Source organism: Bubalus bubalis, chromosome 17, assembly GCF_019923935.1.
Source record: "Bubalus bubalis isolate 160015118507 breed Murrah chromosome 17, NDDB_SH_1, whole genome shotgun sequence".
Lineage (NCBI taxonomy): Eukaryota > Metazoa > Chordata > Mammalia > Artiodactyla > Bovidae > Bubalus > Bubalus bubalis.
Genome location: NC_059173.1, coordinates 12,575,557 through 12,592,456, shown reverse-complemented (window position 1 = coordinate 12,592,456; position 16,900 = coordinate 12,575,557). Strand labels below are relative to the sequence as shown.

The 16,900-nt window shown below is 49.5% G+C and overlaps 1 long non-coding RNA gene across 1 annotated transcript; it reads right to left on the bottom strand.

The window, feature by feature from the left end:
* Positions 1-1,447: 1,447 nt before the first annotated feature.
* On the bottom strand, positions 1,448-16,847 carry LOC112579922. The gene is made up of 2 exons (XR_006545522.2): positions 4,691-16,847; positions 1,448-1,860 (listed from the first exon to the last, which is right to left on the bottom strand). It is a non-coding gene; the product is annotated as an uncharacterized LOC112579922 (long non-coding RNA).
* Positions 16,848-16,900: the final 53 nt, after the last annotated feature.

Genomic DNA, 16,900 nt, shown 5'->3' with positions numbered 1-16,900 from the left:
CTCTTGAGAAATTTGGGAGTATTTCACATAATGAAGATGAAATGAAAGACATGAAATATCACTGTTGTGCAAACCCTTAAAGAAATGATGGATCCACGCCGAAAATGGTCTTCAGCAGCTGCTCACAAACCAAGAAGAAATACAAACAATTTTGTGAGTCTTTTGGTAGAAGTACACACCACCAGGAGTCCCCTGGCGGTCCAGCGGTTAGGGCTCTGCACATCCATGGAGAAGGGCACAGTTCAGTCCCTGGTCAGAGAGATCCTGCAAGCCACGCACCCTGGCCAAAAATAAATAAATAGTAAAAGCAGAAGTACATACTGTCATCCATGAAGCAGATTTGCCAAAAGATTCAACTCTGAAGCTCACCAAACATCTCTTTCTACCCACTGTTGCTAAGTAGCTTCAGTCATGTCCGACTCTGTGCAACCCACTAGTCTATAGGAAATACAGGGGACAGAGAAATGTAACAATGAGTCTATGGGTGGACAAATGGTAGGAGCCAGAATGAGTCCATTATTTCCATTTACAATTTTTTTCAGGGGAAAAAATGGGAAGTGGATGTAAGAGGTATAAAATCAAAATCAGTGTAGACCCAACTGGAACCCAACGGCAACCATCCAACTGCGATAAAAATAAGGAGAATGGAGATGGTCGGGGAACACTGAGTACTAACAGGTTATTTCACAAAATAACCCAGTGATTGCTTATGGGGCCCATGTGTGATAACAGTCTTGTGGCTGTTTTTAAAACTTTTTTATTCTTGTCTTTTGGAGCTGCATACTGAAGTATTTAGAAATGAAATGATATAGTGTCTGCATTTGCATTAAAACAATCCAGGGAGGGTATATCAATGAAACAAGACAGGCCATGAGTTGATCATTATTGAACTGGTGATGGGTATTTGGGAATTCCTGCTGCAGTCGCTCTATTCTTTTATGTTGGAAAATTTTCATTAAAAATATTTGGATGCATGTGTATGGGATCTAGAAAGATGGTACTGATGAACCTATTTGCAGGGCAGCAAAGGAGACACAGACATAGGGAACAGACTTCTGGACACAGCGAGGGAAGGAGAAGGCGGGACAAATTGAGAGAGTAGCATGGAAACATATACATTACCGTATATAAAATAGATAGCCAGTGGGAATTTGCTATATGACACAGGAAGCTCAAACCCGGCGCTCTGTGACAAGCTAGCGAGGTGAGATGGGGTGGGAGATGCGAGGGAGGTTCCAGAGGTGGGGGATATGTGTATCCCTGTGACTGATTCACGTTGCTGTATGACAGAAACCAGAACAATACTGTAAAGCAATTATCCTCCAATAAAAATTTTAAATATATATATATATATAAGTTTAGAGATCACTAACTCAGACCACAAAAACAAGTAGATATTTGACCCCCTACTCTGGACCAAATGGTGCCAAGGATCAGGTTGGTTGAGAAAGAGTGAAGAAATCTAATATTTATTGCTTATCAATTCTGTGCCAAGTATTAGGATAAATTATCTCTCCTGAGGGATCTTGTCTTTCTTGTTGATCAACTGCAGGTGATTAATCTATTTGGCTCCATTTTACAGATAAGTAAACTGAGGCCCAGACCACCAAAGTGACTTGCCATATGATCCCAAGAGAAGAACAGGTGCTGATGAGCCAAGTCATGTAGCCATTGGGATTTTTTTTTTCCTCTGTGACCTTGGACAATTACTTGTCTTGTCTGGGCCTCAGTTTCCCCAGTCTTAGAAAACAGAGCCGAGGATTCACAGGGTCAAGTTTACTCATTGGTCTTCTGCCACTCCTCCATGACCTTCCTGTTTCTTCCTTTCTTCTGTCTTCCCGGGAATGTGTCTGAGGCAGCCTGAGATAGAAGAAAGAGCAATTGAGTCCTGGGTTCAAATTCTAACTCTGCAATAGGCAGGCCTTCGTGAGTCACTTAACCTCTCTGAGCCTCACCTTCCCCAACAATAAAACAGGGATGAAAATAAGAAAGACCTAGAATGATGGAGATGACAGGTAGAGGGTGCCCGGCTCCGAATCCAGGATATACCAGGTGTTCAGGTAAAGCTGGGTCTCCCACACCTGTCTTCTCTCTCATACTTCCTTTAAAATGAAGCCCCCAGGACTTCTCCTGGTGGTCCAATGATTAGGACTCTGAACTTCCACTGCAGGGAAGCACAAATTTGATCTCTGTTCAAGGAACTAAGATCACCCATGCCTCGTATTGCAGCCAAAAAAAGAAAAGTAAATAAAAAGTAAAATGTGGTTAATTCACGTTAATGTATGGCAGAAACCATCACAATATTGTAACTATCCTCCAATTAAGAATAAAATAAAATTTTAAAAAAGAAGTAAAATATAATAAGGACTTTCCCTGACAGTGGTTAAGACTCTGCACTTCCAATGCAGGGCCATGGGTTTGATCCCTGGTTGGAGAATTAAGATCCCACTTTCCACATGCTGCATGTCATGGCTGATTTTTTTTTTTTTTTAATAAATAACTAAAATAAAAATGAAGCCCCCATCCCCCACTCACAACTCCTTTTTCTGATTTTTTGTTTGTTTTTCATTTGATTCCTCACTACCACACATTTATTTTCCCTGTTTTTGTTTCTCATTATTTGCTCTCCTGTTAGAAGGTCCTCGGGGACAATTTTATGTGCTTGGCTGCTGCTATATCTTTAGCCTGAGACACATACATAGTGGACCCTTGGTAAATATTTGCTAACTGAAGGAATGAGTTGAATGAATGAATATTAGACCTGGTAATGAGACCTTCAGGTAACACAAGCCAAGAATAGAACATAGGTCTTACGCAGAGTAGCTGGTCCATAAATGCTTTTGTTCTCTTTTTGCTGGGACCCCAGGATCTGCTGAGGTTACATTGTTCAGTGTTAAGCTACACTCAATTTACGTGAGAGTGTTTTGACGGTTTCCAGCATTCTGGTTTGTGGTTATCCCCTAACAGGCCTCCAAGTACTTGTCCCAGGAACTCTGAGTTCTTTAAACTGTATTTCGCCAAGGACGGTGACCAGTACCATCCTGGGGCCATTTGCAACTTCTCTTCCCTGATCACAGAGGTTTGACTAAGTGCTTTGTCTAAAGGCAGAAAATGCACCAGTCCTGTGTCTTAACATTTATGAAGGGGTTACCCGATGTTAAGGTCAGACCTGTCCACAAATCCTTTGGGGCAAGGTAGCTGTGTGGGTATTACAGTGTTGGTGGAGGGGGAAAGGCAGCGATCCGTTAAGTAGGTAGGAAAGCAGACGTTTTGAAGGTTACAGAGTTGCCCAGAACATCACCCCAGAGGCGGAGCGTGGGTGTGTTACGATGGGGACACTGACGGTGGCCTCTTTGGGGAGAAAATTCCCCTCTCTGAGACAAACCGTCCCCAGCCAGACCTCTCTCTCGCCTCTGGGCCTATTGAGAAATATTCCTTGAAATGTTGCTGATAATGCCTTTCCTTTCTGCCCGAGCTCGTGGTATCTGGCGATTGCATCAGCTCTCAAAGCTGGCCTGTTTCCCATGAGAACCTTCTTCTGTCCCTCACAGAGACCAAGAGCCCAATTTATTCCCTCTGCACTTCAGGGGTTCTTACCCTGGTGTCCTCCAATGAACTCTTCCAGGGGTATCCCTAGAGAGAATTCCAGGATCTGTGAACTTGGATGACTTACTGAAATTAGTATTTTCTTCCATTGTGAATCCAGGTGACCGCCCCCAGGAGGACTCGCACTGGCTGTGATATGGCCACCAATAGCATCACAGGTATTTTCATCACCATATTACAAGCATGACTGAGACCCCCAAATGTTCTTTTGCTCATCCTGATTTCAAATATACAGTATCAGAACCATGGCTAGATTGTCTGATTTAATGAATTTGGTACACATATATTACTATGCCTTTTTTTTTTGGATGTACTGTGTCTTAGTTGGAGCACATGGGATCTTATGCAGTTTCTTTAATTGCAGCATGCGGGACTTCAGTTGCAGCATGCAAACTCTTGCTTGCAGCTTGTGGGATCTAATTCCCTGACCAGGGATCAAACCCAAACCCCCTGCACTGGAAGTGTGGAGTCTTAGCCACTGGACCGCCAGGGAAGTCCCAATACTTTTATATTTTTAATATTTCTTTTCTTCAAAATTGTTATCCCATCTCTTGTAAAAAGAAAAAAGAATTCTGAGGCAGTATCCACAGGCTTCACAAGATTGCCTGAGGAGTCCATGGCCCAGAAAGGTGGTGAAGCTGTTAGTGGTGATGGAGAAAACAAAGGGAGGGCTTGAGCCATGATCCTGAGGCTCATGGAACAGCAGAATCTAGAAACCCCAAATCAGAGCAGAAGACTGCTTTGGCTTTCAGTGCCATTAAAAAGTGCTAGGAGAGCGCACAGAGTGGTCATCTCCAAAATGTCAAAAGGGTACAAGGGAGGGTGCTTAAAGTGGCATTAAATGGGACTAAATCTCCCAGAAAAAGAGCCAGTCCCCTTTCAATTCCTTTGTTTTATTTTTTCAGCTGTGCCTTGTGGCACGCAAGATCCTAGTTCCCCTACCAGGGATCGAACCCGTGCCCCTTGCAGTCAAAGTGAAAATTCTTAGCCATTGGATCAGCACGGAAGTCCCTCCCCCCTGCCCCACTTCAGTTCTTTTTTGGACCTTCAGACTAAGTCCAGCCCCAAATGAGCACCCACCTACCTGTCTCGATCACCCTTCTAACAATTAGCCCTGCTTGGAGCCTTGTCATATTGTTTTCTTTCCACAACTCGCCACTTTCATTCTACTTCTGGGAAGTGAGACTTGAGTTTGATTTACGGTACCCAGATAAAGGTTTCAATTTCGGCAAGTTAGGTGTTTCAAAAGAGTCAGCAGATGGAGATTTCCCTGGTGGTTGGGTGGTTTCAGACTCTAAGCTTTCACGGCAGAGGGTTTGGGATCAATCCTTGGTTGGGGAACTGAGATTTCACCAGCCACACAGCATGGCCCAAAAAAAAAAAAAAAAAAAAAAAAAGTGAGAAGATGCCTGAAATATATGTTAAGGAAATCATTGTGAAAGTGAGACCAAGATGTATAAACATGAAGATGCTCTCACATCTCCCTCCTCCACCCCTCCCAATTTTGCCAGTGAGGGACTCAAGGCTGGGTACTTGCCCAGTGCCTGCTACTTCTCAGGCAAAGTGCTGGACTTCCCCACCCCTCAACCCAGCGCTGCCTGCCCCCCACCCCGATGGCCTGTGATCTGCCCCCCTCTCGGCCTCCTAGACCTCTTCAGGGCCAGGGCCAGCCGGAGAAAGTCAGGGACTGGACTCAAAGTTCCCAGCGTGGGTGTCAAACATGTCTCCTGAGTGCCCTGGCTCCAGGGTCCCCCGTCCTGAAGGGCCCGGCTGAGTGGGCCTTTCAGCGGCCTCTGAGAGGTGGCAACAAGTGTCACAGCTGAATGCCTGCTGCCCACTGCCCCCACTTCTGCAGACCAGGCCGAGCAGCGCTGGGAGGACTGCAAGCGGGATTCCAGAGGCGTCTGGATATTATCAGTCAGTCGCTCAAACTGTCTGGCCGGTGGGCTGGGGTGGGGCTGGTGGCAGGGGGCAGAAACTGGCTGGAAGGTAGAGTCAGGAATCCCCACCCCACCCCCCTGCGCAGATTCCTGGGGCCAGACCCAGCTCCTTGTCGGGATGCAGGGGGCTGGCCACGATGAGCTGGCTGCAAGCTCTGCACCCTGCCTCGCCTTCGTTAGACGGTAGCACCAAGGGATCAGAAAGTCAAATGATGATATGTGTCTGACAGAGGAAACAGAGAAAGCGGGGGCGGGGTGAGGGGGCTGGTGGGCAGGAGGGGAAGGGGCAGCACTTGAGGACAGCAACAGAGAAGACGGGCTGGGAGGGGCTGGGCAGAGCTTTACCCTCTGGTCCACTTGAAGACTCCTGCTTCAAAACTAACCCTGATGGCTTCCAGACAAGTCGGCACCAAGGGTCATTTCTGGAGGCTGTAAGTGTTGTCGATGGCAGCTGTAAGGACAGGTGTAAATCTGTCCAGGCATTCCTTGCCACTCCCCTCTCCCAGCTTTCTGCACCTGAAACAGGTCCCCTTTATAACTACAAGCCCACTCAGGAGGCCTAAACACACACACACACACAGTCACACACACACAAGCAGTTAACACTTGGCCTGCCCTAGGGGTACAATTTTTTTTTTTAAGTGCTCCTTTAAAGCAAACTCTATAAGGTGTTTGTTAAAGCAAAACAAACAAGCCTTGCAAGGAGAGGAGGTGGAAGCACTGGGAGGAAGAGGAATAAAAAGGAAATCTTTTTATTTGCTACCTTTGAAAATACCTTCATCAGCACACTGGGAGACCAATGAGGAAGACCCACGGGGTGAGAGGGAAGATGAGCCCTACTTTATTTGATCAACTAGTTGGAGTGATGAGACGGGGAAGTAGGGAGACTTTGCCTTAAAAACCAGGCTTTTCTCCAGTATCTAACCCTTCTCCTTGTCTCTCACCGCTCCCCCCTCCCCCCACCTGGCTGAATGAAAGTCTGCTTTCCCAGGTGTCGCTGGGGACATTCTCCATCACCACTCCATCCATCCCTCTCCAGAGGGAGCAGCTAAGAAACTGCGTGCACAGCCCCTCTCCATCTCGCCCAATGCACTCTGGGAATCTGGAGGACTCCGGCAGAATGTTTCGTCTTCTTGGCCAACTTTGGACCCTACGGGCCCAACCTTCCTTGTGGGTTTGGGTGGCTGTGCACTGGGGGAGGAGAGAGGCTTCCAGGCAAATCCGATGGCCAAGAGAGAAATGCGGCGTCTTTTCCTGCACGGACGGAGGCTCTTAGCCACACACTCCCCCACCCCCACCCCAAAGGCCTTGTAAGGGGGCCCCTGGAAACCCCTAGTGAATGATAATTTATCTCCTAAATTGCTGGTATCTGATGCTTCGAGGGGTTTTGAAAACCATATTCCCCTAGGGCTGGAGGCTACTTGGGGAATTGTTCCGTTGGAGGAGTTCAATCATGATTTAATGGAGGCATTTATACTGTACTAGATAATCTCCTGGCAAGTTAAGTAACATGTCGGGAGGGCGGGCCGGGGGGTGTGGCTGGGCTGCCTGAGGCCTCCCTGGGCTGTCATTTCCCTACCAGCTTGCTTCTGTCTCTTTTGGGACACTCCTTTCCAAGCTCCTTCCTTCTTTTTTCCCCTCTCTGCGCCTCTTAGTTGCTTCTCTCTTTGTCTCTTGAGTTTCTCTCTCTCTCTCTGCCTCTCCCAGTCTCTCCAGGTATGAAGGGTTTCTGTCCATCTCAGGGTAGGTGACTGTCTCTCTCTGTTTTCTCCTTCCTCCCTGCTCCCCAAGCGTCCCTTCTCTCTCTTGCTCTCACTCACTTCTCCCCACACTCCCAGTCATCCTCCTTTTCCATCTTGCCATTTCTCCTTTCTCATCTCTCTCTTCCCCACTACACCATTCACTCTCAGGCTGAAAAGAAGTGGTCTCAGTATGTCCTAGAGGACCGAGGAAGGGGACTGTGGTCTCCTGCTGATGACCAGCAATCGGGCAGCTGCAGTCTGGGCCTGAGAGTAGAGTCAGCCACACACAGCTGTGCTGAGAGCCAGGAGGCATCAAGGAACCCTCCCAAGGGCCCAGCACCCCTTCCATCCCAGGTCACACATAGGCGTCTCCTCATTTACAGAGCTCTTGGCTCTGGGGGCTCTGCCCAAGGATGCTCCAGGCACCCAACCATATTCTTTTATTTTCCACAAGTGCTTTTCCCTCAATAGATCCCAAGAGATAGATAGAGACACTTTTTTCTCCTGTCAGGAGATGGAGATGGTCAGGGCTGAAAAGGCATTGGAACCTGGTCTCCAAACCCCTCTGGGGCCTGAACTCCCATGCAAGGACAAGAAGGGAGCACACTTTCTGGGGTCACTTGCAGTTCTGAGATCCTGGGATTCCAGAAAGTAGCCTGCAGTGGCATGAAGCCTAGAGTGGGAGGCTTGATCACTACAGGATCAACTTGGGAGAGGACAAGGAATGGGGCTTCAGGCTGAGAGGTAAACAGAACTAGGTAAGAGGGACTTCCCTGGCAGTCCAGTGGTTAAGACTCCACACTCCCAAAGCAGGGAGCACAGATTGGACCCCTGATGGAGGAACTAAGGTTATGCATGCCATGTCATGTAGCCAAAAAAAAAAAATTTTTTTTTAAAGAACTGGGTAAAGCAATGCTAATAGAGAAAGGGCCTAATATACCCTAGAGGTAGTGGTCTAAGAAAAGAAGAATATGTCTTAAAGATACTCTAAACATACATAGCATGTATTTTTAGTGTATATGTGATATACTGGGCTTCCCTGGTGGCTCAGTAATAAAGAATCTGCCTGCAACGCAGGAGACAGGGGTTCGATCCGTGGGTTGGGAAGATTCTGAGGAGGAGGGCATGGCAATCCACTCCAGTACCCTTGCAGGAAAAATCCCAAGGACAGAGGAGCCTGACAGGCTACACTCCATGGAGTGGCAAAGAGCCGGACAGGACTGAAGTGACTGAGCACACACCCACGTTATATGCTAAGTATGCACTGAGTCTATACATTTAGTAAATGCATATATACTAAGTAGATACTAAGTGTATCTATTTTATCAAAATAGCTATATGATACATAGAGACAGAGAGATTAGGGTGCCCAAACAGCTAATGCTTAATGAGCACTTACTATGTGCCAGGGGTTAGACTGAGTGATGTACACAAGAGGTCTCATTTACTCCTTGCCTTCGTCCTCCGCAGCAGGACCTATCCTCCCCATTTTTCAGAGGAGGCAACTGAGGCTCAGAAGAGCTAGGGGACTCTTCCAAAGTTCCAAGGCTCTAACAGGCCCCCTGTTAAAGCTCAGTAGGAGGTGTGTGCCAACACTTTGATGGAACGAGGCTTGTCCGAGGCCGCCTATGTACCCAAGGCCACCAGTAATGGCTGTAGAGCCGGCAACTGCAGGGAACCAGCCCTGCCCGCACCTGCTGGCTCGCCCTCGCCTTGAGGTAGCCAGCATCCCTACGCCGCCAACCGAGCTCCACCAGACTGCTGGTGATACTTGAGGGAGACTGGGGTCGTGGAGGTGGGTAATAGTCCGCGGAGAGGAGGAACAGGAAAGGCGCGGCGGCCGTGATTCCAGGCTTAACTCCACTCCACACAGAAACTGCGGTGCCCGCCACCACCCAATCCGCTGGCCATGCTTCCAGTCCCAGCCGTTTTGTCTTGCGCTTGTATGATCCGAAAGGGGCGGGGAAACTGAGGCCCAAAGCAGTGTGCGCCAAACGCGCGCGCCAAGCTCGCCAAGCCCCTGCGTGCGCGCCTGGCAGGGACTTGGCGAGAGGAAACCGCAATCCCCGGCTTGCCTCGAGAGGCAGGAAGCAAAGCCAAGCGCGGCGCAGGCACCTCGGGGCCTTGAGCGAAGCCAAAGTCGGTCAATAGCAAGCAAAGGAAGAAAGAAAAAACGCGGTTCGGGGCTCCTGTGTGGAACTGAGGCGTTCATCGAATCATCCGCTGGGGTCTCTCCTAGGACCGGGTGGATGCGGCTTGGGGAGGGCCTGGGGATGGGGGGCGGGCGGCAGAGACGCGAGGGCATGGAATTGAATCGAGTCTGCGAGTCTGCGTCTGTGGCTCCCATCCTGGCGGTTGGCGGCAGATGGGTGTCAACCCCGCTCCAAGCCGCGAGATGTGAGCAACTACCTAGATAATTTGGAAGAAAGTGGGAGAGATTCTGACCTCAGCCCTGTGCATTCGAAGGCAGGTCGAGGGGGAGAGAGAAAGACTGGTGGGTGGGAGACTAAAGTAGAGACTGAGCTCGAAAGACAAAGACAGACGGGAAAGAAATGCAGAATTGGAGAGAGATTCGGGCCTTAGCTCCAAGCTGGAGGAGGCAAGGTGATTCTAGCGAACCTCTTCCTGTACATAAATGTTCGGAGCCCAGGTCAGGCCAGCAGGACCTCTGAGGATCCCTGAGCTCTTCGCGGGCTCAAAGGGCAGCACCGTGTCAAGGCACCGAACGCCTGTTTGAAGGTGAAAGTCTCAGCCTTGCCTCCCCTTTGCTGTGTGACTCCAGGAGGATCAGTCCACATCTCTGAGCCCCCAGTTCCGTCCCTTTAGTTCAGGAGAGACCGCTGGTACATGGCACAAAAAGACCTTGAAATAACTGAGTTTAACGATTTGTGTCTCCCCTCCCTCCTCTCCAGCAGAGCTGCTTTGATGGAAAACACCGGGGATCTTGGCTGCCTGGGTTACCCAGAGTGTCTGGAGGAGGAGTGGAGGAACAAAGTAAGGAAAACACACCGCTGGCGCTCAACAGTTGCTTATATGTGGCAGGTGTGCCTCAATTCTAAGTCCTCATCGCCTGGGGACATGGGTCATGAGTTATAGAACCCTTTCAAAGCCCTGCATTATCTCAGAGGGTTCTCCTAACCAGAGCCAGGAACCTGGATCCTAGGTTGAAGGATGAAGAATGTGTACCTAGGAACACACAGCAGGCCTCAAAGAGCTCCAAAGCCAGGGCTCATTTCCACCCTGTGTCCCCTAAGTTCGGGTTTCTCCACATCCCAGGCGCCATTCCCTGACCACCCAGCCCCAGATGTGCTAGGCGGAGGCAGGGGCTTTAGAGGAAGATGCCCCAAAACGGAGAGTTTGGAGCCAGACGCAGCTGGGAGACGGGATGGAAAACCGCGAGCAAAGTTCTGGGAGAAGGGGCTACGGCAAAGACGAAAAGGAAAAGGAGAGGCGGACGGAGGGAGTCAGGAAAAAGGAAATAGATGATGAAAGCGAGAGCCCGAGGGGGCGCGGGAGCCTGCTCTGGGGCGCGGGGTACAAGGCGCCGGGCGCGGGGCAGCCAGAGGCGCCCAAGCCTAGTTCCCCGCTGCGCCCCCACCCGACCCAAAGGGGAGCGCCCCACCGACCGATTTGACTTGCACAAAACCCGCGCCCCAGGGGCCTTTGCCAGGCCGCTGGGGCTTGATTCATTTCTTGACTAATTAACTGGAAGCTACGTTGCCCCTTCTTTCAGGGCCCAATTAATTCGCCGCGGGCGGTGGGGCGGGGGCCGTGCGGCCGAGGCGCCCGCCTGGAGTCCCTTTGTGAAGGCTGTCTGGCCCATATTGATTCTACATACACACACGTACCCCTCCTTCCTTCGTACAAAAAAAAAAAAAATTGTCTTGAAAGCTCTGGATTTCCGAGTTTAAGAAGATTTGTCAGACTCGAACATCCCCCCCCCCCCCCACCACTGCATTTGTTTCCAGAAGGAAGAGACCTACGGATCAAAGCAATTTACAGATGTGCTTGGGAAAGGGTTCCATGGAATGTGTGCTCCCTAAAGGGCAAAGAAAAAGATCGCCCTTGTGTACCTACTGTGTGTGTGTATGTGTGTGTGCACGCGCAGGCGGCACCTGTGACCTTGTTGAAAGCCAGACGAGGAGTTAGACCCTCCCTAGGGTGAATCTCAGCTCCAGGAGGGGCTCACCAGCTGTCCGAGCTCGGTCAAGTCTCTATCTTTCTGCATGCCTCATTTTCTCATCTGGGAAACAGAGATCCGTGAAAGACACCCGCCTCCTCGGAGTGTTGTATTCGGTGAGCCAAAGTATGGGAAAGGTCTTAGAACATAATCATCCTCCAAGGGGATTTCACAGACATTCTCTTCAATAAACAGTATTTCGTAACAAACCCATTTCGCAGATGAGGAACCGAGGGCTAAGGACAGCCGACCCGCCAGGATAAGTTGGAGGGTGTCTGATTCCAAGGCCAGGAAGCTCCGGAACGAAATTTACCAGACTTTGCTGAGAGCGTGGCCGGCTGCCTGGGAGCAGAGATTCTCCCGACCCGCAGTTCCCAGAGACTCCCTCAGGTGAGGCTGGAGGCTTCTTCCTGCCCACCTACCCCCATCCTCCTTCCAGTGCGGTAACTTCAGCACGGGAGTAAGAAATCTGAAATCCTGAAAGCTTTTGGGTGGAACCCAGCACGCAGCCACTGGAGCGGTTTCCAAGAGGTCGTCCATGGAGGACTGCATCGATTGTATTGACCTCACGGTGGGTCAGCTTGTCTCCTCCATCGATCACCCCAACGAAGTCTAGGACGAAAATATAGACCGAAGGAAATCACAACCGTCTTTGTAAAGCTGGTGGAAAGTGGCCTTACCGCTGCCAGGGCTCACCGGTGACCCAAGGCTGTCCCACCACCAGGCAGCCAGTCAGGGGAATGAGCTTCTCAACCCACTCCCTTTTATTCGATCACTGATCCATTTTTTTTGTTTGTGCAATTTGTAAAACAAAGGAACCAAATAAGAATTAAGTTTATTCAATCAACCAACACTTGATGAACCCACCGCAGGTGCCCCGACTGCACAGGGCATTGGGGTACCAATGAGGAGAGGGGTTTGGGCAGACTCCTAAAACCCTGGCAGGGAGGGGTCGTCGTAAAGTCTTCTTTACTGTCATTCTTTAGCAAGGCGACCTTGGACGAGACTCCCTAGCTTTCTGTCCCACAAATTCTGGTCTGTAAAAAGCAGCAGAGCTGCTCCGTCCTAGGCTAGGTGAACGCGCTAAATGGAAAACAATGGATGGGAGGTTCGGAGGTTAGATCCCTCGTCATAGTTCCAAGGTTGAAGGTGGGACAAGCAGAGCTGGGGTGGTCTTTGCAACCTCATAAGGGGGGTAAACTTCTGTCGTCCCCCCAAGCCAGCCCAAGGTGACTTGTCAGCACCGCTGGGGTTCCCAGGGCCCCCACACTCCCCAGGAGCAAAAATCACCCAGCCTTCTGCCTCCCTAGAGCACAGAAGAGCTGAGGGCCAACTTTAGTTCAGCCTTCCTGCTTTAAGACCTTGAGTTCTCTCCCGACACCATCTCTCCTCGGCCTCAACTTTCCTGATCTTTAAAATGGGAATGATCTCAATTTTTTTTTTTAAACCATAGTGACCAAAACTCAGGACCATAAGCATCAAGCTGGTGAAGACCCATGTTTTCACCCGTGTCTCCGGTGCTCGGCAGAGAAGTCTCGGTCAGTATTTTGTGGAATGACCAAGTGGGTGTTTCTATCCATTACACCCAATTTCTCTTCCCACTACCATCTTTTCACTGTCTCATGTCAGGATCTGTTTGGGGGAACAGCTTACAAATTCGATGCTTTTTTTTAAAGTGCTCTTTGAAGTGGTCACTTATTTTTCATATGCACAGAAAATCACCTTTAGTTTGACTTCTTTCCTTTCCTTCATTCATTTTTGTCCCTGTATTGAAAGATGATTTATTGAGCACCTCCCAAACAGAGCTAGAGATGTGAGGAGTCTTATCTCTCTAGGAGCTTTCAAGGTGGATAACTGATATTAGACACTCTTACCCAGAGTGATTGGGCTTCCCTGGTGGCTCAGAGGGTGAAGAAGCTGCATGCAATGCAGGAGACCCACGTTCAATCCCTGGATCAGGAAGATCCCCTGGAGAAGGGAATGGCAACCCATTCCAGTATTCTTGCCTGGAGAACTCCGTGCACAAAAGGGGGTCGAAAAGAGTCAGACACGGCTGAGTGACTCACACACAAACACACACCCAGAGTGATTAACTTCTTTGGTTAAGGTATTTTTTTTTTTCTAGCTCTGTAAGTAACTTTTGACAAGATCGCAGCATCTAACGCAGTGCCTGGTGCATAGTAAGTGCTTAGTAAGTTCGACATGAATTTTTTCTTCTCCAAATTGTAGCCCGCAGTTCCTCCTTTGGCTGCGGAACAGCCAGCCTGAGGTCTTAAGTGCCTTTAGACAGACACTCCCAAATGAGGACTCAGGTCAGTCTGGCAACATGCCAGCCCCCAGGGAGCCTGAGATCAGAGTGCACCCCAGCCCTGAGATTCTCAATCCCAGATACAGTTCCAGCCGGGAAGGCCTGCCACTCCAATTAGACAGAGCATACCTGGGTGGGGGGAGAGGGGGTTGTGGCAGGGGGAGGGGGACCATTAGATTGGCCTTTGCAAAAAGTGACACTGGACAATGAGGTTCTGCAAAGCCTGTACCCTTTGCAAATCTCCATACCTATCTAGCTGACCTCCTGTCCATTCCCCCATCTACACACACACCTTTCTAGGTAAACAGGTGACACCCAAGAAATGAAGCACTAGTTTGCCCTGAGAACCATCTTTTCACACACCCCCATTCTTGCCCATACTCTCTTTGTCCAGCTTCCAGACCTGGTGGGACTCTGGGTGACCCTTTCCCACCCCCGACTCCAAAAATAGCTCCCGCCTCCTGGTGCATCAGGACTGCCACTGCTCTGGCTCAAAAACACGGTCCCAACCCCACGCATTGGCGGAGATTTGCTCAGGCCTTGCGGGGGCACAGGAGGACAAGTGCCTGCCAGCCTGTCTCCCCTCAGCGCCATCCAGCGGTGAGACGGCAAGGGCACCCTGGGCAGAGGTTCCTGGCGAGTCCCTCCAGCCGCAAGGATCGAGGAGGTTTCTAAGCTGGAGTCGGTCCCTTCCTCCATCCACCCCCTCTCACTCCAAATTAGGACATGTCTATCTTCTACCCTCCTCACACCTCCCCCCCCCCCGCCATTGCTTAAGGCTGATTCGGGTTCACCCAGCGTTTAATAATCACCACCCCCCCACCGCCCCTCTTTATTTATGCCCAACATATGCACTGGACAGGGAAGTTCTTTCAAGGAGGGAAAAACAAAACAAAACAAAAACAAAAGAAAGGAAAGAGGAGGCGAAAAATAGTATTTGTTCCACCACTGCTTAGAAACTTTTCCTGTGCCGGCTCAGGGGTTTCACCCCAGGCTGAGTTGACGCTTTCTCTCTTTTTGTTGCGGACATGTTAAGTCCTGCCTTCCTAATTCTACACCTATGACCTTATACTGGCTGGAGTCAGGCGCCTTGATTCCCTGCCTTTGCATGCAACCAGGGCTGGAAAGCCTCCTACTTCTAGATCCTCGGGGGTGTCAGTCCCCAGGGAATAGGTCTCCAGAGTGGCAACTCAGCCACAGACTGAGTCCCACTTGCAGAGGGAGAAAAAACATCACTCTTCATACAGCTGGAATGTTATCGCTAATTTTTTGGAAAAGTGCCTGTGTATACACACATTACATATATTATTGAGCGGGTTAGTGCAAGACTGAAAACACTGAACAACAGTTGGGGTGGGGGACACATTCTTCAATTTCCTGGTAATTTGTAACAGACTATTGCTCCAAGAGAAAAGGAGTAACTGCGTAGCAGCAAAACAAATTTAACTCTGTCTATATTGATCAAATGGGAGTCTGCCTGTGAGGTGGATTGCAAAGCATCTTTAAATACTGAGATTTCCTTTCCTATCTGGGGCTACACATTTCCTATGTGGGGCTACCCACATATACACACTTGTACCCACACAGAACGTCCTAGAAGCACACACACACGTTCTATTATGTTTAAATAATGCAATGGAGTGTAGCCCTGAAGTTGGGCCCATACATCATTTAACTAGCTCTCCAATCGCTGTTGTTTAGTCCTTAAGTCATGTCCAACTCTTTTGGACACCATGGACTCTACCCCACCAGGCTCCTCTGTTCATGGGATTTCCCAGGCAAGAGTACTGGAGTGGGTTGCCATTTCCTTCTCCAAATATTAGGAAGATCTAAACTGAAGCTCTAGAAGGCATCTGGCTCTGCTGTCTGAAAGACCACCTCTTCCCCAGATGCAGCTTGGGGCAGGCAGTATTCTGATATGCCAACTAAAGGCAATTTCCTTTTTTTTTTCTTATCCTCTCTCACTCAAATTTCTACAACTAAAAAAAAAAAATCTGTAAAATAGTCCAACTCTAATATCTGTTATATAAAAATCTGTTCCATTCCTTAAAAAAAAAGAAAGAATTCATAACCCACTCTCAAAAGGCCTTTCATTGACTCCAACAGTTCTCAATTCTAGACAGAGAAATGAAATAGAGGAGCCTGTCCTGGTTATCCACGACATTAATACAGGGACATAAAAGTGAGTGCAACATCATATTTTAACTTGTCTAATAGAAAAATCCTAACTCTACTACTCTCTCTCCCCCTCTCCCCTAAAAGAACTAGAGTCCAGCCATGGGTGGGTAGGGTGGAAGGGGGGTGGGTTTTGAAATGAAGTCGCTTGGAATGCCAAAAAAAGCAAGGCATTATTTACACCTGCAAACTTTGGATGGTTGTATTCTGCCCCAATTGGCTTAATTGTAAATCTTTTCCGCATGGCCCCAACTTCTGGACGGAGCGTCTGGGTTTAATAATACTCAGGGGCACCCCAGCAGGACCGGACTGAAAAGACAGAATCCCCCGCCCCACCCCCCGCTCAGCTCAAAGGTAATTAGAACAGCCTCCCTTCCCTTCCCTCCCCAAATTTTGCTTGAGGTACCAGAAGACCAGACTCAGACATGCGGGGAACTCATATTTTACCCTCTGAAGACAAGAGAAGCTATTTCAAAAGCAGATATACCCTCCAAGTCAGAAGTGGAAGGTGGTGCCCCTCCCCCGGCCCGGACTCCCACCCGCATCTCCTGCGCGTTTGACTTGCAGAGAGGGAGAGGGGGGAAGAGAGGCGTCTACACTGGCAGCCAGAGATCCCTGGCAGCATAGGGCTGACCTGTTTATAGAACTTGCTGCTGAGAAAACATGTAAAAACACACCCCAGCGGTGGGAGAGGAGATGGCTCCCTCCACTCCACCCTCTCTTTGCGCGCAGAAAATCTCGCCAGGCTCAGCCTGGTTCTCTCCGAGCCGGGTTTTTCTCCCGGGAGGCTGTCTCCCTTGCAATGGTTTTTCCACCCCTTTGAGAGACAGAGAGTGCTACACAACTCTTTCCTTGTTAGTGCCCCCTCCCAAGGTCATTACTATTCACGCCCCCCCCCCCCCCATTAATCCTTTTCTACCGGAGCGGGGCGGGAGTTAGGAATCCAGGC